Raw genomic sequence first — 27,664 nt, 5'->3', positions numbered from 1 at the left:
GAAATTGATATCAGAGCTAAGGTTTGTTTGGAAATTCTTGGGAGGTTCAAATTGTTTATTAAAACGAGGTTTGAACCAAATCAATTGTTTCACGGATGGGAACTAAGGAACTTGAGATTCTATTTTTGGATCGTAATAGTAAATTTTCCTTGTGATAGATTAATATGTGAGCCGTTTTTGCTCAATTAGACTTGAATAATGCTCTATCGAGTATCGACAGAATGCTCGCAACAACGAATGCGGAGGAAAAACAACGCAAGGATCAAAAAGCTCTATATCAAATACATCTTCATCTTTCTAATCAAATTCTTCTGGACGTGGTAAAGGAGCAAAGTGTCACTGGATTGTAGTTGAAATTGGAGTAGTTTTGTATGATAAAGGCTTGACCAGCAAGTTATACTTAAAGCAATGCTTGAATTTTCATTACTTGACAGAAAAATGGATCTTTTAAAAGATCATCTATTGGTGTTTGAGGAAATCGTGGCTGATTTGGATACCATAGAGGTCAAGTACGATAAAGAGGATTTAGGGTTGATATTGTTATGTTTATTGCCGCCTTCATATGTAACGTTTAAAGATACATTCTCTACAGTTGGGATACATTCACTATTGACGAGATATATGATGCGCTTTATTCTAAAGAGAAGATGAAGCATATGATTGTCAGATATGAGGCCCAGGCATAGTCTTGTTATTCATAAGAAGAAGACAGGTGGTCATGGAAGGGCAGAGTCAAGGATAGCAATAATGATAAAATTTGTTAGCATTGTAATAACAAGGGACACATGAAGAATAATTGCTATGTGTGGTGGAATAGGGATAAGTTTGCTACTATAGATCAAAACGGACAACCAAGAAATTTTGGTGATGTCAATCTTGCAAAAGAAGATTTCAATGATGGAGATCTTTTGGTGATTTCTAACAATGACTCCAAACCTACAATGATTGGATTCTTGATATGGCCTGCAATTTTCATATATGTTCTAATCTATTGTTTTTCTTCATATGAAGCAATTACAAGAGATTCCGTGGTGATGAGAAATAATAAGCCTTGTAAAATAGTTGGTAAGGTCAGAATCAAGATGTTCAATGGATAGTCAGGACACTTGGTTTTGTAAGACATTTTCTAGGTTCAAACAAAAATATTATTTCTTGTATAGTCTTGATTCAAAAGGATACAAATATACCAATGGAGGTAGAGTTCTGAAAATTAGCAAGTGTGTCAAGATTGTGTTGAAAGGGTGGAGAAAGTCCTGGCAATATTTTTGGAAGGTTTAATGATCACTTTAGATACAATTACAACTTATGATATGATAAGCCATAACTTGGGGTAGAGTTAATTGTGATCGGGTTGCTCATGGTGATTCGACCAGGTTTGGTGACTTGAAAATAGAATTGGTAGCAAACTAAATAATTTAGGTTGGTTTAGCGAGCAAGGTAGTTTTGTTGGCAAACATGACTTGAATTTTAGTTGCAATTGCTGAGTATGCCTGGAAAGGGCAGGAGGTGCATGGAAGGGATATGGTGGAAGAGGTAAAGAATGACTTGAAGTGAAGACTTAATTCCTTGTTATGTAATTTGTTTCAATGTGGAGTTTGTTATGATATGACTTAAATTCCATGTTATTTGAAGTTTGGTTCATAGAGGAAGCCTAGATCATTTTTGTTTCGAAGTCTTATTTGAAGAGGGGTCAAGTATCATCAAGATTTGGGAGTTTGATTGGAAGAAGACTTTGGAATGATAAAAATACCTTTGGAAAGTTTATAGCCAGACCAAGCGCCTAGGCATGATGCCGGGGTGACCAATGAAGCAAAAGAGGCCTGGTTGCGCTGGGACACCAACCTAGTGTCGAAACCCCACCTGTTTGGATAGAATCCGATTTTGACAGTGATTCTTATATTCTATTTCATTCAAAACACTAGAATTGAGCTCTTATATATACTCCACGTTGTGTAGGCTCTTCATAAACTCTACTAACAATAAGATCATTGTTGTATATGATAGAACTTGAAAGGATTGTTTAGATTTAGATTGAGAGTATCAAATCTTGCAAAAAAAAATTAGTTTCTTGGTATGTTAAAATTGTCATCGTTTTCCACATTAATCTTATGTTCTTGTATGATCCATAATTTTTCATATTCTCTTATTTTCTTATCTTTATTATTTAGCTCAGTACTCAACAATATCTTGTCCTTCCAACTTTGTTTATGCATTGCGTATTCGAGATATTGTTCATGTTTCTAGCTAATATACTATTTGGTTCAGTATTGACTGAGAAAAAATCCGTCTTCTAAATAACGGCCTAGCCTAACGTAAAAATATGATTGCATTGTAAGGATGGTTAATAGTTTATTCTTGATTAGGATTGCCTTCTTCCTCTAAGTGAAGCCTATTGTTTTCTAGTGAATTGTTGCTAGTCTAGTAGGCAATGAAAGATAGATAGTGTATGGAGCTAAATTGATTGGATATTTAATTTTATTGTGTCTTGCTGATGTAAGGAGTAAGAGCCAAACAAGAGTAGTGTTTAATATTTTTGACCATGTGCTCTACAGGGGTGGATTTAGGAATTTTGGACATTGAGGCTAAATTTTAACAGTCAATATAATAAATTCATATGTAACATTAAAGTCAAATTCATGTAATTTGAAGCTGTTATCGACGAGGTTAAACGTACAATTCATCTACAATAAATTCTATATCTATTTTATCTGCAAGTTCTCTTTTGATGAAGAGTGTCATAATCAGCAAAAAAGTCGTCCTCCATTCTGTTACGGAGATCTATCTTCACGTGTTTTGTAGCTAAAAATACTAGTTCAATAGTCACGATAGAAGCAAATAAAGTCATGGGTGAATATAGGCACGGGCAGGCCAAACTAGAGATCGTGCCCGTCCTAGCTTAGATCTACTTAATGTCCCTTTTATTTATAGAGCTCATGTCCATTTAATGAACATCCCGTGCTCAAAATAAAATAGTAGTCCAATTACTTAAGCCTAAAAGAAAAAAATGAATTTATTTACCCAAAATCCCAATCTCAATCCCAAGCATCCAAACCTAATCTATCTCCTTACCTTTTACAGACTACCTGTTGGTTGCTACTGTAAATCAAAATCTAATTTTTCTCAATCTCCATGTCCAATCCATAAATCAAAATGTTATTTCTAATTGTCTTCTCTTCTCCATCACTCAAGGTGATTTAGTGAAGTGTTATAACTTATGAGTTTTATTTTATTTTTAAATTTTTATCTTATGATGTTTTTTTCTTCTACATTATTCTTAGTTTTAATTTTCAGTATTGATTTGGCATAATTTTTTCTTGTACAAGCATCTAATAAAAGAGTAGTAAAAGAATATATTGTTTTTCATTTTCAAAGTTTCAGTATTGCTACTGTCACAAGTAAATTCGGAAGGTGTGTAAATGTGTGGCCTACAAGATACGATTGAATATACTTCCCACTCCATAGTAAGTGCTCATCTCCCTACTTATTGTCTTGTAGGCAAATTATTGAAATTGAATGTTGTGCCTCGTCATCAAATTAGTTAATTATTGTTGTAATTGTTGAATTGTTACCTTGTTGACTTAAAGAGTTTTGGTGTTACCTTATCGTCTTTTAGCTTAGTGAATTGATGTTATTGCCTTATCAACATATTGAATTGTTTTTGTTATTTTGTTGGCTTAATGAATTATTTTTGGATTGTTGTTGGAATAATTTTTATTTTTTACAATTTTAAGAAATTGTAACTGGAAGGTAAACCTCCTTCCAAGAAGAATATGAATTTGTTTTCATTCTTTCAGTGGGTAGATCGACTTAGTGAAAGTACAACTTATGATGGACTAAACAAAGTTCAACCTTCAATTCCACCAGAAATCAATCGTCATTCATTCTCAAATACTATCATTGAATGAGAACCGAGGAAAAGAAAGAAAATACTTGAAATACTTGCTAATATACTGGATGAGATTAGAGTGGCATATTTAAAACTTGAGCTTTATCAACCAAAACTTGTTGAGTATCCAAAGATACAAATAAAATCTCAATCTTGATGATTTCAAGAAAAATAGTTCAACCCGTATCCTTGGTATTCACCTATGACAGATAAGGCATATTGTTTTCTTTTTCGGGTTGGTATTCCATCCTAGTGGAAATGGGTTAATGATGGATCAAAATTTGTATTTCTTACTCATTTTCGATTGTTGAATCATAATATATGTGAGAGATGAGCTAAAGATTCAATTAAGCCGTCTTAGCATATTGGTAAAGTGATGCATAACGTATTGAGTGAAAAAGTTGAGAAACGTTGATTGTCTGTAAAAAATTCAATTCGAAATTCTCCATGGTTAGGATTTCAAAGTTGTTTGTTCGGAGGCCATGATGAATCTCTGTCTTTATTGAATGGTGGAAATTTTGTCAAAATGATACATTGACAGAAATAGATATAGAAATTGATAAGTTGTAAAAATGCCCAATGCATTGCTCCGAGTATTCAAAAAGAAATTTTACACATAATTGCACAATAAGTAAGATGGATGATTTGTGAAGAAATTGGGGATGAATGCTTTTGCATTCTTGTTGATGAAGCAAAAAATGCATCTAACAGAGAGTAAATGGCCATTATTTTGAGATTCGTGAATGGCGAGGGTATTTTGATAGAATGCTACTAGATATCAAGAGCATCGATGATACTACATTATCAAATCTAAAAAATAAGATATCAAATGTTCTTGCTCAACATGATCTTCAGGTGGAAAAAATGAGAGGTCAAGGATATGATTGTGCTAGTAATATACAACGTGCTTGGAATAGACGTTAGGCATTATTACTTAGAGATTGTCCATATGTATAGTATGTCCACTACTTTGCTCATCGATTACAGTTGATATTGATTTATGCAGCTGAAGAAATCAATGTTATTTGGGAGTTCTTTTTCATATGAACAATATTATCAATATTGTCACTTTTTCTTCTAAGCACATTACAAAGTTACAATCTGCTCAAAGAATGAAATTAAGCATATGTTAACTATTGGAAAACATGAGAGAGGAAGTGGAGCAAATCAAGTGGGTACTTTACAATGATTTTTAGCATCTCGTTGGAGATCTCATTTTAACTTTATGGGAAAATTGCAGTCGAGGTACCAAACGTTTCATTTATTAGTAGAATTTGCCCAAACCTTTAATTTGTGCCACCCATGATACCAAACCTTTCAAAAATTCGCGGTTGAAGTCCAAATGGATGGAAACTGTTAGTTTGACCATTAGTTGACCAAAAAATTAACATTGACCATAATTTTGACTAATTTTAAAACGATAAAATGGTAAATCTACATTTTTTCAACAAAAAACATAATTACAATAAATTAATAATTAAATAAAAAAACCCAAAACAAAAACATTGTTCATCTTCTTCTCCACTTGCCCGCCTCAAGTCAAATGGGTGTCTTCAAAGCAAATGAAATGAACCCATACAAACTTAGATTTGGTTCTGCACAGCCAATTAACCTTAGTAAAATAATTGAATCTTACTCTGTAGCACAACAAAACCAAAGTTTCTAGCGAGATGACCACTCCGATGTTGAGTTCGCGGCGGCCAACAACGAGAAAATGTGTGGGAGTTCCCTGATTTTCCAAGTTGCAGAAGTAGGGATAGCCTTACGAATTTTCTAATTTTCGTATGGGTGGTTCATCAGTGAGGAGATTCGCGGTGACCGAAATCAAGGTTGGCTAATTTAGGGCTCTTTTTTGCACTCGATTTTGGGGATAGCCTTCTTTTTTGTTTTTGTATCCCGTCATTTTTCTTTTATTTATTTATTTTTTTTACTCAAATCCAATCATTTTACTGTATAATGGAGGAAGAGGTTCTTCCTCTCATTAGTTCAATTAGACCATTGGAAGTAGTGCTAATCAATCCAATGAAAAATATATAGATGCTAAGAATTTGATAGTTTGCAGAAGCATAGTTGGTTACAAAGATTCACTAATCGAGTTGGGAAAAGAAGCAACATCCTTTGCAGGAATATTTAATGATGGAGATATCTTTCCTTCACTGTCATTTCTTGATTCAATTTTTGGATCGAAGCGCAAGTTATTTAAGATCCATAAAATGATTGAATAGTGTTTTAGATTGAAAATTAAACGAGGTTTCAGAAACACAGGTTTTGGGATGGATGGGTGGGTGGTTGTGAGGGGGGTAAGTGGAGAAGAAGATGAACAGTGTTTTTGTTTTGGGTTTTTTTTATTTAATTATTAATTTATTATAATTATGTTTTTGTTGAAAAATGTATATTTATCATTTTATCCTTTTAAAATTAGTCAAAATTATGGTTAATGTTTAATTTTTTGGTCAACTAATGGTCTAACTAACAGTTTCCATCCATTTGGACTTAAACCGCGAACTTTTGAAAGGTTTGGTATCATGGGTGGCACAAACCAAAGGTTTGGACAAAGTCTGCTAATAAACGAAAGATTTGGTACCTCGACTGCAATTTTCCCTAACTTTATAAAGAGTTTGATAGATATGTACAATGCAACTTGCAAGGCCTTTGACAATCTTAGCTACCATTTCCTAAATGGAAGATCTCAAGACAAAGTTTGTGGTACTTACAAACATAAAAAAAGTTTTGATTTTGTGTTTTAAAACTCCTTAAAAGATGAGAGATTATGATTGGGAAGAATTTTTTCAGGAATATTTTGTTCAAAACAAGATGTTGAGATACTAGACCTAGAAGTATATATAAAGTTGGTCCTTGTCATTGTTGCGATCAAACTACAACGAAGCATCATTATCACTTTGATATTTTCAATGAAGCAATAAATTTCATACTAATAAAGTTAAATACAAGATTTAATGATACATCACTTGGACGTCTTTCACTTAGTGCAGCTTTAGATCCTATAGATTCACTTGAATCATTTAACAATTTTGATATTTGTACACTTGTAGAGAAAATTCTATCTTGGAGATTTTTCAAAGTAAGATTTCATACTTTAAAATATGAGTCGCAACATTATGAGCTAGATATGAATAGTGCAACTTAATTTCAAATATAGACTTGTTGAGTTATGCCGGCAATTGATTGCAAGTAGAAAGTTAGAGATTTATATTATGGTTACTAGATTGATTCGTCTTGTATTGACTTTACTCATAGGCAGATCCAAGAATTTCAAGTGTAGGGGTTAAATTCAAAAAGTCAATATAATAAATTCATATATAACATTTAAGTCAAATTCTTGTAAATTGGAGTTGTTTCGACAAGGTTTTGAAACATAAAATTCATTTACAATAAAATCTATATCTATTTTCCCAGCAAGTACTCTTTTTATGAAGAGTGTTATACAATCAACAAGAAGATCATTGATTATGTCCAAAGAATAATGCAGTAGTGGTAGTACAGTTCTAGGGTGTCGATTCCACAGGGAGATGGAAAATCACTCAAAGAATCCAAAAGGTGAATGTTCTCTCGAAATGCATATTGGAATTTATTTATTGATAGGAATGAAATTTAAATATCAATGGGTGAAGTAGTGAAGCGCCGGAATTTTCTCAATTTGTTTGGATCATTCAACATTATCAATTCATGCTTATAACTCAGTTAAAGATGTTAAACTTAACTCTCTAATTGGAAAATATAGCTTAAAGCACCATTCAATTCAACAGTAATTCTAAATATTAAATTTCCTGAAACACATTTCCACATTTAATTATTGAAATTAGATTCAAAAGCGACCATATACATCAAGTATAAGGCAGTAAAGAATCACACCAATAACATTAATTAAATTAAAATTGAAATTCAACAAATATTTCAATTGTTCGATAGAAAAAACATGACTAAATCAATGAAAAATCTAAGAAATGTTAAACTAATGTCAAATCACATTCAAGATATGGAAATTTAAATTCTAGAACTGTTTAACAATGAAAATACTATACTACATGAATTAAAGGATGTTGAAATCACCAAAACCAATCGAATTCTTTCGTGGTTTCACCAAGATTGTTAGTTCTCCATGAAGTTTCTTGTGCCAAAAATGAGAGAAAAGTGTATGGGACATTCTCTAGGTCTTAGATGAGATTTAGGGCTTATATATGGTGTGGAAGATTTGTTTCTATAAGTGGTTGAATGGAACTAGGAAACCAGAAAATTTGCGCCGGAAGCTTTCAGTATTTTGACCATAATTTTATCTTTCGATGTCTAAATTGAGGTGATTCAAAGTGCATTGAAAAGCTAACAAAAAGTGCTACAATTTTTCTAGATGTAGGTCTTTCCTAATTCAAAAGCTTACTAAGGGAAAAATGGATCACAATCTCTAACTGAAAATCTGGATCATTCTTGTGCGGTTAAAAATTGATTTGTGAAAATGTTATCGTCATATTTCACTTCTTTTGACTTCTAATTACAACCAATTGACCCCTAGCATTGTCATATCATCATTCCATCTCCCATTCTCATCTTTGGATTATTTGCAACTTGGTCTGTAAACTTTCACTTGCTTCTATTTTAATCTTTTTTTGCTTTTTTTCTCACGAATTTTACCGTATCCATCCATTTGCAACCTAAATCAAAATATAAGGATACTTAGTGCATTTAGGCATCAATATATCATAATAATACAAGTATAAAGGATGAATTACTTAACAATTTGTGATATTATCAGTCATCCTCTATTCTTTTACAAAGATCCATCATCACATGTTTCATTGCTAAAAATGCTTGTTCATAATAGTCACGATGGAAACATATAAAGTCAATACATGATGAATCAATAGAGTAATCATAATATAAGTCTCTGACTTTCTACTCTTAGTCAATTGGCGGCATAACTCAACAAGTGTAGATACTTGAAATTAAGGCACACTTTTCATAGAATTAATCTATATGTACAATGAATTAGCACAATGAGTTTGACAATGTGTAAATTGTAAAGATCCTAGGCATTAAATTCAAAATCAATTTTTCAAATCAATGGTCATGATGCCTACCAACTCACACATTGTCAAATTTGTTGTCAAATTCATTGCACAAGTAGTATGATTGCTTCTCATATCTAGCTCATAATGTCGCAACTCATTTCAAAATATGGACATCTTGCTTGGACAAATCTCCATGATATAATTCCTCTGCAAATATACAAATATCATGACTATTAAATGATTCAAATGAATCTCTAGGATCCATAGCTGCACTGGGTGAGAAAAGGTCAAGTGATGTATCATTAAATCTTGTATTTAACTCCATCGGTATCTATTGCTTCATTGAAAAGTCAAAGTGATAATGATGCCCCGTTGTAGTTTGATCACAAGAATAACAAGGACCAAACTTATACAAACTTCTAGGTTGTATATCTTAACATCGTGTTTTGAGCAAAACCTTTTCACTTCCAAAAGAAATTCTTCCCAATCATCATCTCTCATTTTCTTGGGGAGTTCTGATGTGGTAGAAACAAATCTCATAGCAATCAAGGTGTCTTGAGATTCCTTTGAAGCGTCTAACAAAAAAATTAGTTATTCTCATGACTCTATGCATTAAATGCAAACTGAAAGTAAAATCAAAACTTTTCATATGTTTGTAAGTGGCAAGAAACTTCGCCCCAAGATCTTCCATTTGGACAATAGATACTAAGATTGTCAAACACCTTGCAAGTTGCATTATACATATCTATCAAACTCTTTATAAAGTGATAATGAGAACTCCAAGAAGTTTTTCATGATCGTTGTAAAGTACCTACTTAATTTGATCCACTTTTTGACTCACGCTTCCCAATAGCTAACATATGCTCAATTTTATTTTTTTGAGCAGATTGTAACTCTGTAATGCATTTAGGAGAGGTGATAATGTTGATAATATTATCCAAATGAGAAAAACTTCCAAATAACATCAACTTCCTAGGCTACATATATCAATACCAACTATAATAGATGAGTAAAACAGTGGACATTAATGCAAATGGACAATATCGAAAAAAATAATAACTAAAGTCCATTCCAAGTGTCTCGCATATTACTGGCATCATTATATCCTCAACCTTTCATTTTTGCCACCTAAAGTTCATGTTGAGCAAGAAACAGTGGTTGATCTAGAAACATTGGTGAGCTAGGACGGTTGTTGACCATTGACCGTCAATAGTCAACAACTGTATATTAATATCTAATTCAATAATATTAAAATTTCATCAATCTATAGAACAATTTTTTCTTCATAGTAAATAAGCATTGTTTGAATTGAAATTATTTGAGTTTTTCCTTTAATTTTGATTTTTAGGCAAGAAAAAGATACCTAATTTTGAAATTGCTTGAAAATTTTACAGTGAAGATCAATTCTGTTAGTCTCCAATATAGAAGAAACAAACCAACAGTGGATTCTACATCTATGTTTGGCATTAAGGAATGAACTGGATAAAAATCATTTCCAATTATAGATTAAAAATATTTTCTAATTCCTGAATATGAGCAAACGTCGTTAAACAAATTTGGTCCTCTTAACATCGTATCAAGGATAGAAGAAGCAAAAGTAGGCAGCAAACAACAGACCATGTGTATACTTGCAATGCCTTTTTCACTAAACAATTTCATAAACTAAAATCCAAAAATTTGATTTCTAGCGAGAGAAGAACCTGTAGGATATGTCTCCCATCATCGTGAGCAGTCCATTTTATTACTTTCAGTACTCCCATTATCATCTTTTCTAATAATCCTCAGGCGCTCTACTTCTATCCATTTTTTGTGTGTGTGGATAGCTCCAGAAAGCTCCTAATGGTAATGAAATATGGCCCAACTAAACAAAAGGTCCACAATTTATTTATTTTTTAACAAAAAAATTAAAATTGGCCTGGCCAAACTCATCTTCCCCTTTCTTCTTTTTCTTCACTTTAAGGCAAATAGTGTCTAGTTTGGCGGTGCTCTCTACACCTGTCAATTCCAGCTGAGCCAGCATAGGCAGCTATACCTCCCCGCCCTATGCTGGTTCCCCCCTTGTTGAGAACATTTGATATCTCATTTTTCAAATTTGAAGATGTAGTGTTACTGGGCTTTTGATATTGAAGTAGCGTTCTGTCAAGATATCCTGAACATTCACAAATCCCAAATAATGGCCATTTGCTCTTTGTTAAATGCATCTTTTGCTTCATTAACACAAATATAAAAGTATTCTTCCCAATTTTCTTCATCAATAATCCATTTTACTCTATCTGCCATTATGTGTAAAATTTCCGTTCGAATACTCAGAGCAATCTATTAGGCCCTTTTTGAAGCATTTTTCAATAAAACTTTATCAATTTTTGTATTTGTTTTTCCAATGATTTGTATCATTTCAAGAAATTTTCGTGATTCAATGAAGATGGAGATTCATCATGACCTCTTAACGTACAATTTTGAAATGCTAGCCATCGGGCACTTCAAATTGAAGTCTTTACACACAAATGATGTTTCTTAACTTTTTCGTTCAATACTATATACATCACTTTATCAATATTTTGAGATGGTTTCATTAAATCTTTAGCTCTTCTCTTACATATATTATGATCCAGTGATCGAAAATGAGTAAGAAATACACATTTTGACATATCATTAACCCTTTTACAGTTTTTATATTTAGAAGTTACGACAATTGGATGGATTACATCACTCCGAAAAAGAAAACAATAAAAACAATATGTCTTATCTATCGTAGGCGAATACTATAATTAAGGAACCGGTTGAACCATTTTTCCTCAAATCGACGAGTCCGAGATTTTCCTTTTGTCTTTGGATACTCAACATGTTTTGGTTGATAATGCCCAACTTTTAGTGTGTATTTGAGCCACATTGTTTTTTAAGAATGTATTTTGGAATAGTAGATTGATGAAGAATGTGTAGTTAAAAAATAAGGAAAAATTTTATATTTGTGTATGATATTATTTTATATGTGGTTAAAATGATATCAAATCACTGTTTAAGAATATTTTTTTTTTTAAATAATGGGGCTCAAACAGGCCTTTAGATATGCCACTTTAATATCATCCCGTCGATTACTAGGTAGTTCAAGTATTTGCTTTCTTTTCCTCAATTCCTGTTCAAAGCTACTATTTGAGGATGAATAACATTCGACTTTTTGGTGGAATCGAAGGTCGATCTTCGTTTAGTCCATCGGAAGTTGTGCTTTCACTTGGTTGGTTTACCCTCTAAAAGAACGAAAACAAGTTCCTATTCTTCTTGGTAGGAGGTTGGCCTTCCATTTGCAATTTCTTAAATTTGAAAAAAATAAAAAATAAAAAATCCATCAGTTATACATTATTCCAATGACAATCCAAAAATAATTCATTAAATTGACTAGGCAACAAAAATAATTGATTTTGTTGACAAGGCAACAACAACAATTCATTTAGCCGACAAGCGACAAGGCAACACTAAAACTCATTAAACCGGCAAGGCAACAATTCAACAATAATTAACTAATTTGTCAACAAAGCAACGACATTTAATTTCAATATTTTGCCGACAAGACAACAAGTAGTAAGATGAGGCATTTACTAGGGAGCAGTGAAGTATATTCAACTACTGTTTGACCTCCATTCTCTTTTTTTTTTCAACCATATTTTCAACCATATAATTTTTCATAAAATAATATTACATATTAATCGAAAATTTTTCATTTTTTTCAACTACACATTCTTAAAAAAAAAAAAAACATATTCCTAACATTAAAATTTTTTTTAAAAAAAGGGGCAAACGGGGGCTCAATCTTTTCCTACAAACTTCATGTCTGCACTGCACCTTCCAAATCTGCTGGTGGCAACATCAATATTGAAAATTTGAAAACAAAAAACAATATGCTCTTTTATTATATGCTTGTACAAGGGAAAAAAAATTATGGCAAATCAATACTGAAAATAAAAAACTAAAATAATGTAGAAGAAAAAATATCAAAAGATAAAAATTTAAAAATGAAATAATACTTATAAGCGATAACATACCTACGGTAAATCACCTTAAACAATAGAGAAGAGACGATGAAGAGAAGACGATTAGAAATGGGATTTTGATTTATGGGTTTCACTTGGAGATTGAGAAAATTTATCATTTGATTTACGGTAGTAGCCAGCGGTTAGTCTGTAGAAGGTAGGGAGATGATAAGATATGGATTTGGTTTGTGAATGATTAAGTGAATCTGGGCTAGGTAGCACGGGCTGTAGTTTGGACCCGCCCGTGCCTAGATCCGCCCATAGTGCTCTACATATTTGACAGTTTAAGCCGTTCTCTACTTTTGATATTCAATTTCATGTACTAATCTTGCCCTGAAAGTAGGGTTAGTGAACAGAGTTGCTTTGTCTGATTCTCAGTTTCTGTTCATTTTTATAAATGAAATCAAATTCTACATTTTTTTGGCTAATGATTTGAAGCAATTTTGGAATGTGAAGATCTATTCTCAAAGGTGAAACTTTGGAGGATGATAACATAAGAGCCAGAATGACTATCCCAATTACAATTACTACTTTTCAGGAAAATGACAAATGGAATGAATCCCTCATATATTGCTATTCTCAAGTGCGTATTTTTCAAATACCTAATTCATCTCCCTCCTACGGTGTTTAAACCATTTTGCATTTCAGCTTTCATTTGGCTAAATGATACGTGGCAGTTAGTGCAACTTCTAGTTTCTTATTTCCTTGAAATAATATTAAGCCCCGTTTGACCCCATTTTCATTCTTTTTCTCTATCTTATTTTCAATCACATAATCTTCTATAAAATAATATTACACGCAAATAAAAAAAATTTCCTTCTTTTTCAATCACACATTTTTCAAAAAACACTATTTCAACTATTAAAATTTCAAAAGAATGGGGATCAAATGGGAGCTAATTTTCATTTCTATTCATTTATTTAATTTAATCAGCTAAGAGCATTTTCAAAAGACAATTTATTTATAAAGAGCATATTATGCATTATAAAGAACATTATTAAATTTAGAGAGTATAAATTTTTTTGCACTCCAACAATACTATCTATTTTGACTATTCATTTTTTTTTTTCGAAAAACATTTAAAAATTATAAGTTACCTTTAATCTGACTGTGTTGCTTTCTTGGTAAGCAGCTCGTCTATTTTTATGGATATGCTCATTCCTCAACTGAAATTGGGATTCGAAAAATTGTATTTCTTGTTAGCATGTAGGAGTCGAACTTTCTACAATCATACTTGATTTACATTTTAGTTTACACCAATTTTTACTTTGACACGTGGCAACGCACCATTGGACAATTTAAAAAAAAAAAAAAACTTTCTGCTTGATCGTTTGTTGACAACAAGAATAATGTCAAGCATGATGCACAGAAAAAGGTGTACAAATGGCATTTCTATATGCCCTTGGAAACATACAACTTAATGAAAAGAATAAGACAGAGAATGAAATGACCATTAAATTTCACTTATCATTTAATGCTACATAGACTGAAACGTGGTGTAAGAATAATAAGTTAAATTGAAGGTTTCAGTTATCATTTAATGCCACATTAGTTTATGAGGTGTTTGGTAATAGGCTAAATTAAAAGTAGAATTAAATACCACTTATTATTTAATGTCACGTTAGTGCCACATAAATTGATATTATAACCCCAGTGGGATTAAATAGCATTACTCCAATTCTATTCATCCAATCTACAGCTCAACATCAGTGAAACCTACATTTCACACAAGGTAGTAATAAACAGAGAATTTCCTTGGCATTTGACAATTTAATGGTATTAACATCTCTCTGCTGATTTCAAGTACAGGAAGAATAACTGCAACTTAATCCATAAGTTGAGACTCATAAATGCAAAATAATTACATAAAACAAAATAATACACCGTTAACTAGAGTCCATTGTCAAAATTATGCGCAGAAAATACCTATGCTAAAATATACGTGGTAATATGGACTGACCATTTCCAGATGTCAGCGCTCGTAACAGCCTTAATCCCGGGAAATTTAATCAGTCACGCTAGTCTGGGGCATCCCAAGAGACCTCTAGCACTGAGATTTCCAGCAGATGACCTTACTTTATCCCAATCGGTAGGGACAACTTGGTCAAATTTATGGCTCGGTGTTGCTGCCTTTACACTATTCTTGCGTAAGTGGGGAAACAGATCTCCTTGGGCTACTGGCTAGTGGTGGAGATGAACAAGATGTTGGAGTTGCAAAAGGAGAGGCATATGGGGTGTGCTGAAATGAAAAGGGACTTGGTGAAATCTTCTTCTGAATTGGAAGTCCATTCATACCTCCACGGTTGAAAATTGAAAGCGACTCAGCTGCAGCACATCGTTTGGTTGCATCGTCTACATATAAAACATCATCGATCCTAGCCATTATGTTGAACGACAAGCTCTCCATTACCCTTGAATAGCTTTCTAGAATGGACTGCCCAACATCCTGCACAAGAAAATTTAAAATGTTAATAGAAAACTTGTGTGGCAAAGAGGTCAAACAATTAGATGAATGTTAATGCGCCTTTCATTCTCAAAACATGCTATCCATTTTTAATGACCATTATAAGCATTCAAATATTGAAAAGTAACATAGGATAACTACCTTGTTATACTGGATCTTGTTCATGTCTAGAGCAGTTTGTGGAAGACTGGGAAACCGAATTCTTAGGCTATGCAATAAGGTTTCAGCTTGCTGTGCAAGGAATTGGTTCTTTTCACAATCGACAACAAGGCCCTTCATCTTACCACCCCACGTCTTGCACTTAGCTTTCTTACGTTTTGGCACTTTCTTTCTTTCTTTCAGCTTCCATACCAGCACAGCTGCCTCAATTCTGTTCACCACATTTAGCGTGTGATGCTCTGATGACAAATCAAGGCAATCAAGAAGACATCCTGGTGAGAATTGATCAGCAGTTATGTATCGGTAGATGGTATCACCCAAACAATCTCTTCCATTCTGAAGCGGCAAATGGAAAATAAATGAGAGAAGTTACGTCAAGAGATAACTGCAAAATAAAAATCAAGAATCTCCAAGATTTTATATACAAATGTTGGCATAAACACAGGTTTCTGTCCGAATTCAAATATAGGATGTTAGAGAAGATTAACAGAAACAAAATACTGGTATCCTCTGTGTCAAATCAAAACTCCTCTAAAGCTAATCAACCAAGATTACTCACGTGATTTTGGTACTTTGTTTTAACTTATATCCAAAATGGAAGGAATGAGTTACCAAAATTTAGAGAGTCCCTCGCAAACCACAAAGTCCTACAACATCAAGGAAGTATGTAACATCTATCTTTCACAACCACAATTTCTCTTAAAAATTTCATTTCATCATTCGGTAGAGAACAAAATCACTGTTAAACCTATCCCACAGTTCCTGTGCCTGCCAAAAGGTTCAAAGGGGCTAGCAGCTAGATTTCTCTTTGCTTGAACCTTCAAATTGGGGCTATGATATGTCACAAAAAAAAAAGGGGTCAAAAATGATGAATACATGTACAAGAATGATATTCCAACCAAATATATGTGAATTCAACATAATTTATTGTAAATATCTTGGTAATATAAGCAAGATCAAAATAAAAATGAAAAGATTATTTATTGCTGGTTTGATTAGTTAGAATTACTCAGAAGATTACAAAAGAATCATTGTGCCTTTAATCACAAGACAAGAAGATCCAACCATTATAAAAATACAATGCTATCTTAACTGCGATCTAAAAATTCTAATAGTGTGATGCCCACAAGCAAAATGAGGATCACGTTCACATCAAAGGCAAATGGTGGAAAAGCAACAAGGAAAAATTACCTTTGGCAAGGTTTCCAAATAGGCATCTGGAATCTCCATTTCAGCAAGAACATTGCTATTTATGGCCAGGGCAGCCTTCAGTATCTGGTTTGTGCAATCACGGCACTGCTGAAGCCTCTTCCTCATATCATCTGACAATCCCTTTGGAGGAACTTTTGGGTATGGGAGCCACCACTTTTCTTCCTGTCTAATAGAAGGCCTACCACCAGAAACCCCAGACGAACACTTTTCAGACTCATCCAAAACTATTCCACGATCAACATACCAAAACTCTGTATCTTGAAAGCCGTCTAGAATGCTTATCAACATAGCATCAAGTTTCTTGAGTGCTGGTAAATTCATATATAAATCAGAACGTGGCCTTGTGGCCATTACTTCATATGTGCCCCCTCCGGGGAATGGCAGCATAGAAGGCACTGGTTCCACAATTGAATCGCTAACAGATAACAGCCATTCCATCTCTCTGCACCACATTGTCTTCTTCTGTGGTGCCAGTGGCTCCAACCTCCACAATTCTCCAAATACCGTTGCTATAACCCAAAAAATTCCAAACAAATGAATTTAGACCACACATTCAGACCTTATTTTGCCTACAAACTTAGATATACACGGACAAATATACTTTATACAATTACTTACCAGAGAGATTAGTAATGGCATTTGAGATGGCAAGCGCGGTACAAACTCCTTTTCCTCCTCCAGACATGTCTTCACCAAGAAGAAGCTTAGCAAATCTTTCCTTCATCATCTCTATTTCTAATAATGAAAATGAGAAAATATAGGATGAACAAAAAATTGATAAAAAAATGCCTAAACGAGTTTGTAAGCCACACTATCTCTTAAATAGGTTGACCAATTATACAACTAAATAAATCCGTAATATATTAATAATCTACTCTATACACACAAATCTATTTGCTAAAATGTATAAAGAATGAATGAACGAAAAATTGCAAGCACAGGCATAAAAGGTGAGCAAGAGAAATGAAGATTAGATATATAATCTAATAGGTAAAAGATTATTTGCAAGCAGATAACCGAATAAAAAGTAGGATTACTTAAGTATTCAATAAAAATGCCAGAAATTTATAGTAATCCGAATAAAAAATTCGGAGTCAAGGCTTCACCCAAATGACTATAAAATCAAACCAGATATTAACCTGACAAATCGGCGGCGCATTTCTGCGGCTTCTCATCCCAGACGACCACATCCTTCCCGCCAAATACCGGGAACATGAAAGTCGGGGCAATCGGCGCCGGAATCCCCAAGCTAGCAACGGCTGGGATAGGCGACGAGTCTATAGAACTCGAAGCGCTTCCATTTTCCTCCTCCACCTTGTACAGCCGACACGATGAGCCGCTACTGGAAAACTCGGACTCGCTGATGTCAGCACTAGGACTGCAGCTTCCACATCTCTCTTCACTCTGCTGATCAGAACCCTCCTCTGACGTCGTCACACTCCTCATTTTCACACCAATGAGCTATAACAGAAGCTTGATTTGTAAATACAGATATCTAAGACGGGACAATTTGAGCAAAAAAACGTGGCGGTGAATTTGCTTCAGATAAGAGTAGTGGCGATGGAGTGGTGGTGGAGAGGGTGGACAGTAGAAAAGAAAAAGCAGACAACTATAAAGCAAAATGCAGAATTACTTCTCAACCAACTCTTCCGCCTTCTCTCTCTAAAAGTAAATGTATGTATATGTTGGTGAATACAGGTGTTTGGCCGTGGAAAAGAAGTAAAAGTTGACGACGTTTGCAGAGGGGTTCCGTTTTGTGAAGGATGTGACGCTTGGGTTGCCCGTGAGAAGACGGCGTTAGTAGTAGGTGTCTGTCGCTGAGGATGAAATGACGTCGTTTTTGTGAAGGATTTTACATTATCTGCTTCATTAAGCCCATAAAATCACTGGTATTAATAATTGTGAAGATAAAAGTGATTAGGAACTGCCATACGATTAAGAAGAGTTTTATTATTTTGGCATTGTAACTTCAAAGGCCGCTTTTAGTGTACGCAAGAGGACTCTGTATGAGGTAAGAAACCGACTCAAAAAAGATATTTTTGAAGCATTGATGAGCGAACGGACTGTCAAGATGCACATTTTTTAACACAAAATCAGTAAGAGGAAATTGCGTATAATTAGGCAAATGAAATTTAATTTCATTATATAATCAAACTTTGTTATTTTCTTAATAATATTTTGGTTTTTAAAATTTTTTATACATAACAACTTGTTTATATACAATTTTAACTCTACCTAGTCGAAAATTAAGTTGCTGTCCCAAATTTAGATAAAAGGAGGAAGGTTATCGAAATAAGATTTTAAAGAAAACTTTAAATCTAATTTCAAAATTCAAGTGCAAAACATCATTATTGAGTAAAGAGTTTTTGTCCTGTAAGTCTTTTACTAACGAGGTATCGGTTCAACTAAAAGTCTCGCAGAACTAAAATTTTTGACCCAATCAGAATGTTCTCTAAATCTTTAACAAAAACAAAGATTGCTTATTTTTCAAAAAAAATCAAGCCTCCAAAAATCAAGGTTTCATTTCATTAATAATAATAATAATTGTACACTTAATTAGTTGTTTGTGTACAATTTTAAGTTTGCCTACTCGAAAATAAATAGCTGGTTCCAATCCCGAATAAAAGAAGGAAGGTTTTCAAAATCTAATTATAAAAAAATTCATATCTAATTTTAAATCTCAATTCAATTTATTATTTCTACATTTTACTTCTACAACTTTATACATTTCATATTCATGTAATTCAATTATTCTAATCAAATCTCATATAAATTCTACATATTCATTATTTCAATTTTAGTGAAAAGAAAGATTGTTACATCAATATTTCAATCATCCCAATAATTAATGAAGCGTTAAACACTTAAGAAAAAAAATGAAAAAAATCGAGATCTTGGGCCAAGCTTGACCCGACACATGAGCTCAAGGTCCAAGAGCTTGGCCCGAGCCACAAGCTCGACTCATCTAATGGGCTCGAGTAGGCTTGACTTGATTTGGCCCATTACCACAATTGTGTTGACTTTATCTTAGATTAAAATTAAATTTTTTAATTTCTACCAAACACAAGTTTAATATAATATAAATAAGTTGGAGCAAAATTTGTAAGTCTCTGTTGGGTGATAATTAAATCTAAGTCAAAATAAACAATTGATTTCAATGGCATATTTTCATGGGGTTCACAATTTTTTAATCACACAATTCATCAATTTCTATAAAATTCTATTAAAAATCTGGGTTTAATCCCTATCAAACGGGACTTAATTAAATACAGTTATAGTAAAATAAAAATATAAAATAAGTTTGGTTTAATTAAATACAATTATAGTAAAATAAAAATATAGAATAAGTTTGGTTCTCAAACTTAAAGAATTAAATTCATTCTCTATTCTAATGAATTAAAACAAAATAGTCTATTAAAGTTTGCTTTCATAGTTTCTCTATTTAAAACGAGAAGTGTCTTATTTGTCAATTAATTTTATGGTTCTGTTTCAATTGTCGAAACTTTACGTGATAGACGAGATGAAGCGGTATCTGGGAAGGAATGTGAAGGGAATTGCGTGTAAATTAACCCAGTAAGTGCGCATCTTTTGATGAGAAAGTTGAGTTATGGATTCATTATACTTTAATAGAAATTGATATCTTCGGGACTTAATTTATGTTAAATACCGTTAACATGACATACTATTTAATTGGTGAATAAGTTAATGGTAGGTTCCATATATTTAATGATTCACAAATTGTTTGTTCGGTAATGATTTTGAAAATTGATTTTTTGACCGTTAAGAGAAAAGTGGGGACCACATGTGAGACAAGAAGTCAAATTAAAAAATCAATTTTTTGAGGTGAAAAATCACTTTTAGGGGTTTAAATGGTGTGCCATATTATCGGTGTTTAACTGGTGCTTAGAAAATCATTCCTGATACTTTAATAATTTAAGATATATTTTTAATTTTGTTAATCATTGAAATAAGAATTCAAAAATATAAAGTCCATGTTTCGTGTAGATAAAAATTTACTGGAAAATTTCAAATGAAACTTAGCAATTGATTTTAATCACGTAATTCAAGCGATTCACAACTTTTCAACTACAAATTTCTTCAATATCTATCAAAATCTATTCAAAATTTGATTTTCATTTACACCAAGCAGAGGTAAAGTTTTAATCTTTATTTTATTATTTTACAGAGACAAGCTTGTGATTTTTAGCCCTTGTTTTATGTTCATTTTTCGAGAACTTATTTTTGTGTAATGTTTTTAAAGAATGTGTAATTAAAAAATAGAAAAAACTATGAGTTGACGTGCAAAGTATTTTATTATAAGAACATTGATTGAAAATGAATTTATAAAAAATAATTTTTGATTTTTTTGAGAATTGATTTGTGAAAAATGATTTCTTTGTATAATGTGGGGTTAAAAAATATGAAAAATTTATGAATATTTTGTTAAGAAACCTTTGTTTTATGTACATTAAAATCCCATTTTTAGGAGATTTCAATACTTCTTTGGTAGGGATTTTGATAATTGATTTTTTAACTGTTAAAGATAAAGTGGGTTCTATTTAAGAGAGAAGAATTCAAAAAGACAGTTGTAATGGTGAAATAACGGTCAAAAAATTGATTTTTTTAACTATACCAAGCGAGCTCTCAATTTTTTTAACAATGGGCCTGTTTGAGCCACATTATTTCAAAAAAATGCATTCTTAAACAGTGATTTGATATTATTTCAACTACACATTCTTCAATAAAATAATATTACACGCAAATCAAAAACTTTTCCTTATTTTTTAACTACACATTTTCCATCAGTACACTATTCAAGAATACATTATTATCAAAATAATGTGGCTCAAACATCCCCAATATTTATAATTTAAGAAACTTCTACAACAAGGACATATGGCAAATCTGTGACAATAACTAAGCACCCGTTAAAAATTGGGCTGACCATTTCTGCCCTCATTTTGGAAGTTTAAATTACAGTTATATACTTCAAGCATTCTTCCCTAAGAGTACGTTTGATTGTAAGAATGAAATTTGAGTGAAAATAAAACAAATTTCAGGGACTAAATTGACCAAAACTTGTTTTTACTGGGAATTTTAAATTAAATATTTTTTATTGGTATAATTTTTTACATGAAAAATATTGAAATTTTGGATTTTTTGGTGTACGTTTGACTTTATTTTACATGAAAATTGTCAATTAAAGGGACAAAAATTGTTACAATTGTGAATAAAATTTGTTTCCATCGCCAAAAATAATAAAAATAAAAAAAGGTTGGAAAATCCATTTTCCCACCTAACCCATGGGAATTGCAATTCCTAAAAAAGGTGGAAAACCTGGTCACCTGAGGGTGAAAGTGGAAAATTAATTGCCAAAAAATTTTTACCAATCAAACATGCAAAAAGTTGGAAAATGGAAATTTTTTTCCATTTTCCATGGAAAATTCATCTAATCAAATGAGGCCTAAATATTGGAATCTGAGCAGCCGTTTAGCCTCCATTAAATTAAATTTCATTTTTCTCTTTCATATTTTCAATCATAGGATCTTCCATAAAATAATATTACATGTAAATCGAAGATTTTTCATTCTTTTTCAACCACTCATTTAAAATATATATATATATATATATTTCACCCATTCTAATTTGAAAAAATAGGGGCCAAATGAGGACTTAAAGTGGAGGGTGTGGGGTTAAAATTAGAATAACAAAAAGTTGCCCATGAAATTAGTTGTATAAAGGTCAATACATCCGTTATCTCACTTGACAAGAAACAATCTCTTCAATCAAATCAGGCCCGCAAAAAATGTTGGAGAAAATGAGTTTTTGGAGAAAAAAAAGGTACATAGGGACAATGAAATGCTGGGAAAATAGGGGGCCTAATCAGGCTTGCAAAAAATGTCGGGAAAAAATGAGTTTTTGGAGAAAAAATGCATATAGGGACAGGGAAATGCTGGGAAAACAGGGGGGGCTATCTAAACCCCACAATAGGGGTGGTCCCATGCGAAAAAATAGGACCCCCCAACTGTTGTGGGGTTTCGATTAGGGGGGCTGTTTTCCCAGCATTTCCCATAGGGGCAAAATGTGGGGTAGAAAATCGATTAAAAAAATAATTGTCGAAAACTCTAGATCAAACACGGGTTTATTTGAAGTAGGTACTTAAGGTCATTCTACATTTTTTTTTTCCTTTTTCGATAAACAAGTGATTTTATGGAACTAGTTTTCTATTGAATGTTATCTAAAAAAAAGTGTGTTTCGATATAATTATATGCCGAAATAATCATCGTACTAGACTTTATGTCCTATTGAGGGACACACTGTATGCATACGACCTCTGAAGCTTGTCGAACAAAAAATAAAGCCCCACCACTGAAGCTCTCCTTATCAAGTGAACGTGACCCCTCTCAATCACCTAGATAAAAGAAAATTAGAAGTCTCATCCAAATAGCAACATTAGAGGCCTTGAACACAGATGTTATTTAAGCTTAAACACTAGTACAATCACATCAACATGAATGTCAAAGTAATAAAATCGTGCTTGCTCATGACGTTTTAAATGACAAATGTCATGAAAGTACAAACCTGAACAAGAATAATGTAACTTTGACTTACTCATGACTTCTAACATAATGATGAGATAATGTCAACTCATAAAATGAAAAAATCCTTGACATTGTCTACAAATATTGTTATGTGCACAACTCATAAAAGGGTTAAGATTAGAAGGTAAGAAATAAAAAAGATTTAAAGTCTAATGATCCAATCTTCAACTTTCTAAGAAGACGCCATAAATCAATACAAAATCTAAGATCGACGCTCTAGAAAATCTTCACATTCTCCAATTGAAATGCCTTTTCCAGTCAAAATAATGTCAAAAGCTTCTTCTTTCATTCATTCTAAAAAAAGGCGGGAAACTTACATTGACTTTGAAAGTAATATTCAATTTTTTGAGATCGGCAGTTTTGCATCTGTTGAAGTGACGAAATTCTGAAAATTAGGAGGCATTGAAAACAAAAATGATTTTTCATTTCTATCTAGTCCCAACATGCTTGATGTTAGAAAAAGATTTCTTGCAGGATGGCTGGGTAGAGATTTCTTATAAAAGCATTAGCCCTGCTCAATTTAAGATGAGGATATTTTCGTCTTTTTTGATTTCATATACTTACAAAAACCATGAAAAAAACACATGTGGAGAACAAAACACCAGGTTACAAGTTGAAGTGGATCAAACAGTGATGAAAGCCCAAGGAACGAGAATGAAGGTCCTTTTATTCTAGAAGTATCCTGCCAGAGACGGAGAAGCAATACAGCAAAAAGACTAGCGAGGTTAAGTATGACAAGATAATATGAGTGCTATAAACATATCTAAAAATCCTGTACAACAGTTTAGGACTAAACACATTGATATTTGATATCATTTCATTGGAGACTTAGTTGAAAAGAATATAATTGTCCTAGAACACACCTACACCAAAGGATAGTTGGCTGATTTATTCACTAAGGCTTTAGATATTGTCAGATTTAAAATTTCATGAAAAGCTATGGGTGTATGTAAGATGATTAAAGACTATTCGATGTACACATCTTCATTGTTTTATTTCTTGCGTTCATTTTGTTCGCTTGAGTTTCAGCTTTTATAAAAAAGACAAAAATACAAAAATTGGAAAATGAAAAAAAATATAGTTTGTGGCTTAATTTGTTTATTTGTAAATGTAACAGATGTGTATTTCTGGTTAGTTTGGAATTATTGAGATGAAATTGGAATAACCAATCAGTCTTATTTCATCCATTGTTAGCCGATCATTAGCATGTTCTTTAATACACCAAAGACCAACATGAATACACCTCAAAACTTTGTTGGCTTCGTAAGTTTTTTCGAGTGATGAACCTACTATATCCAAGGCTCTTTTTTCTCTCTACAGGTACCAAACTTGAAACAGAGTGGTGAAAATTAGTTGTACCTAGTTACGATAATTAGACTCACCAATTTACTAGAATCAAAGTTTCATCCTTTACCAAGCCTCAACAAATTTTTTGTTGCTTACTCGATGATCAAATGATTAATTTTACTTACTATAAAAGTTAATTTGAACATAAATTGGTGAAAGTTAAATTCTTATTAATTTCCCAACAAAGCCTTCTCTAATTGTTGAATGAAGGCGTGTATTGTTGACCCCAGAAAATGTTGCCAACAGATGCCAGACTCACCCGCACATACATAAGCGAAAGTCTAACACGCAAAGACACGTGGATGGTCTAAAACGGACAGGTCAAGGGCGTGGGAGTAGCTCAACGACGCGGGACGAGAACGTTCGGAATTCGACAAGATGTTCGTTGATCGATTGTATAATGATTACCAATCGACGTTTGTAAATGTGTATGTGAAAAATGTAAACTCGTATTGTGTTGCAAGATAATAAGAGAGATTTGAATAAAGTGTTGTTTCTTGTATTGATTTTTGCATTACACTTGTGAGAGATACATGGAGAGTATTTATAGTATTACAACTTGAATCGTAGCCCTTGATTGGGAGAACATGTGGCCTCATCTCTTAAGTTTACCCGTCCAATTATAGGTGTCACATTTGACTTTCTAGCCTACTACACATTAATTAATTGGCGGCTCTGCCACTATGTTGACAAGATAAGGCACTTGCGCTCTATGATGGGTGTCCCATCAATCACTCAGAGAGGATCCTTGTGTAAGACTGGATCTCTGGAGAGCAGTGCTGCTGACAGCCGCAGGACTTCGGATAGAATAACATCGGGTAAGATGGGCCTCGGATACACAAGGGCCTCGGCCATACATACCACCTCGACTGGAGTGCCACGTGATTCGGCATGAGTGGCCCATAGGCCCCAGTGGGTTGGCCAAGTGTGTCACCATGTAATAATAGTCCCCCAAGTCCAAGTATAGTCATTTATATAATGCGTGGACTTTAATGAAATAAAGCCAGTGAGTTGGGTAAAAATTGAAAGAATTTTTGAACCCCAAATAATAGTCCCCCAAGTCCAAGTATAGATATTTATATCATGGTTGGAGTTAGAAATGTGCTGTTGTGGATGAATGATGAAGAAGTCGAGGTGGTTGAATAAACCAAATTTGCGAGGCTTGTGAAAGTTGAATTGTAATGAAGAAGCTGATGTGGTTGAGAAACCGAACATGCGAGGCTTGTGAAGGCTGAATTGTGATGAAGAAGTCGAGGTGGTTGAGAAACTGAATCTGTGAGGCTTGTGATGGTTGAATTGTGATGAAGAAGCCGAGGTGATTGAGAAAATGAATCTGTGAGGCTTGTGATGGCTAAATTGTGATGAAGAAGCCGAGGTGATTGAGAAACTAAAGCTGCGAGGCTTGTGATGGCAGAATTGTGATGAAGAAGCTGATGTGGTTGAGAAACCAAGGCTGCGAAGCTTGTGATGGCTGAATTGTCATGAAGAAGTCGAGGTCGTTGAGAAACCAAACCTACGAGGCTTGTGATGGTTGAATTGTGGAAGTCGAGGCGGTGCGTTGATTGAAATAGTCGAGGCTTGTGAAGATATGGCTGTTTTCGACGTTTGTGCCAATGATTTGATGTTTTGCGCATGTTACCAAGAAAAGGCAGTCGAACTGTTTCGACTTCCAAGGCACATACGGTTGCAGCATTGAATGCACAATGATGGTTATAGGTGGACTTTCTAGAAGGAGACGTATTTGAAAAGGTGCGTGAGAGGCACGTCCGAATTTGAGGCGTAGATTTCAAAACGATTTGAATTCTACGCTTCGAATTTAAAACAGAATTGGAGGGCTGAGATTCATGGGGCCTTCATCCAAAGGCTGGGGTTTGTCTTGGCTCCCTATAAAAGGCCAAAGATTTTCATTTGAACCCTTCTTCACGGCTTGCTTTGTGTTTTCTGCCTTTCGTTGTTTTCGGCGTCCAAAGTTGTCCTTCGATTTCAAACTCCGACGTTTTGCAGTTCGTTGTTTGTTAGTCATTGCTGTAGGTATTGTTTTTATTTTGCAAGAATCATTTTTTCTGTGATTTTCCAAACTTCTGATATGGAGTCCACTTCGAGTATAGAATTGGTGACAATAGTTAGGTTGGGTGAAGGGGCTGTTCTGAGTGGGGAATCTGAGGTGGAGTATTATGCCATGGCCTAGGAGCCTATAGATTATGATGAAGAATGGGGGCTGCTAGGATAATGTCAAACATGACCATGAAGAAGTTGGAGGAAATTAGGGAGAAGTATTGCGTCCCCCATTACGTGGTTTCACGGGGCGCCTTTCTTCTTGGCACAGAAAGGGACACCGTGCGGCAGTAGTCTGCTCCGCTAGACTACCTTCCGCCTTTTCTCGGTCACGTCGGGACGAAAGAAGACTTGATTGCAATTTTGTAGAAAGCTTACAATTGAGAATTTGAATACATTGAAAGTAAATTGAACATTGATTGATGAAAACTGAACATTACAATTGATGAAAGCAGAAAATTACAAATGCTGGTGCAGGGGGCGGACACTAGTGAGCTTGAAAGATTTTTGAATGACTAATACCCCCTATAATAGTATTCTGAACAAAAACCCAAGTGATGGGAGTAGACGTTTAAAAGACGAGGAATCATACTAATCTTTTACCAATATCAGAGCTATTTTACAAATTAAATAACTATTACAATGAAACGAAAATTACAACTCAAACTTGAAGTAATATTTACAATGTGCGGTCGAAGTTGGGCAAACTGCGGCTGCAATAGTGTCAAGGGGCTAAGTAAAGCTGCGGTCCTTGACATTCTCCCCCATTTGTTTTGGCGACGTCCTCGGTGCCATCAATACATGATACGCTTCAATTAATGATTTGAAGGCCCCGAGATCTTTTTCTCTTTCCCAAGTATTCTCCTCGCTGCTGCATCCCATCCATTTGA

At 33.6% G+C, this 27,664-nt stretch overlaps 1 pseudogene; it reads right to left on the bottom strand.

Moving 5' to 3' along the window:
• Positions 1-14,641: 14,641 nt before the first annotated feature.
• Positions 14,642-18,445, bottom strand: LOC111394524 (annotated as a pseudogene).
• Positions 18,446-27,664: the final 9,219 nt, after the last annotated feature.

This window comes from Olea europaea, chromosome 5 (genome assembly GCF_002742605.1).
Source record: "Olea europaea var. sylvestris chromosome 5, O_europaea_v1, whole genome shotgun sequence".
In the NCBI taxonomy this organism is placed as follows: domain Eukaryota; kingdom Viridiplantae; phylum Streptophyta; class Magnoliopsida; order Lamiales; family Oleaceae; genus Olea; species Olea europaea.
The sequence above is the reverse complement of the archived record's forward strand: the minus strand, read 5'-3'. Positions and strand labels throughout refer to the sequence as shown.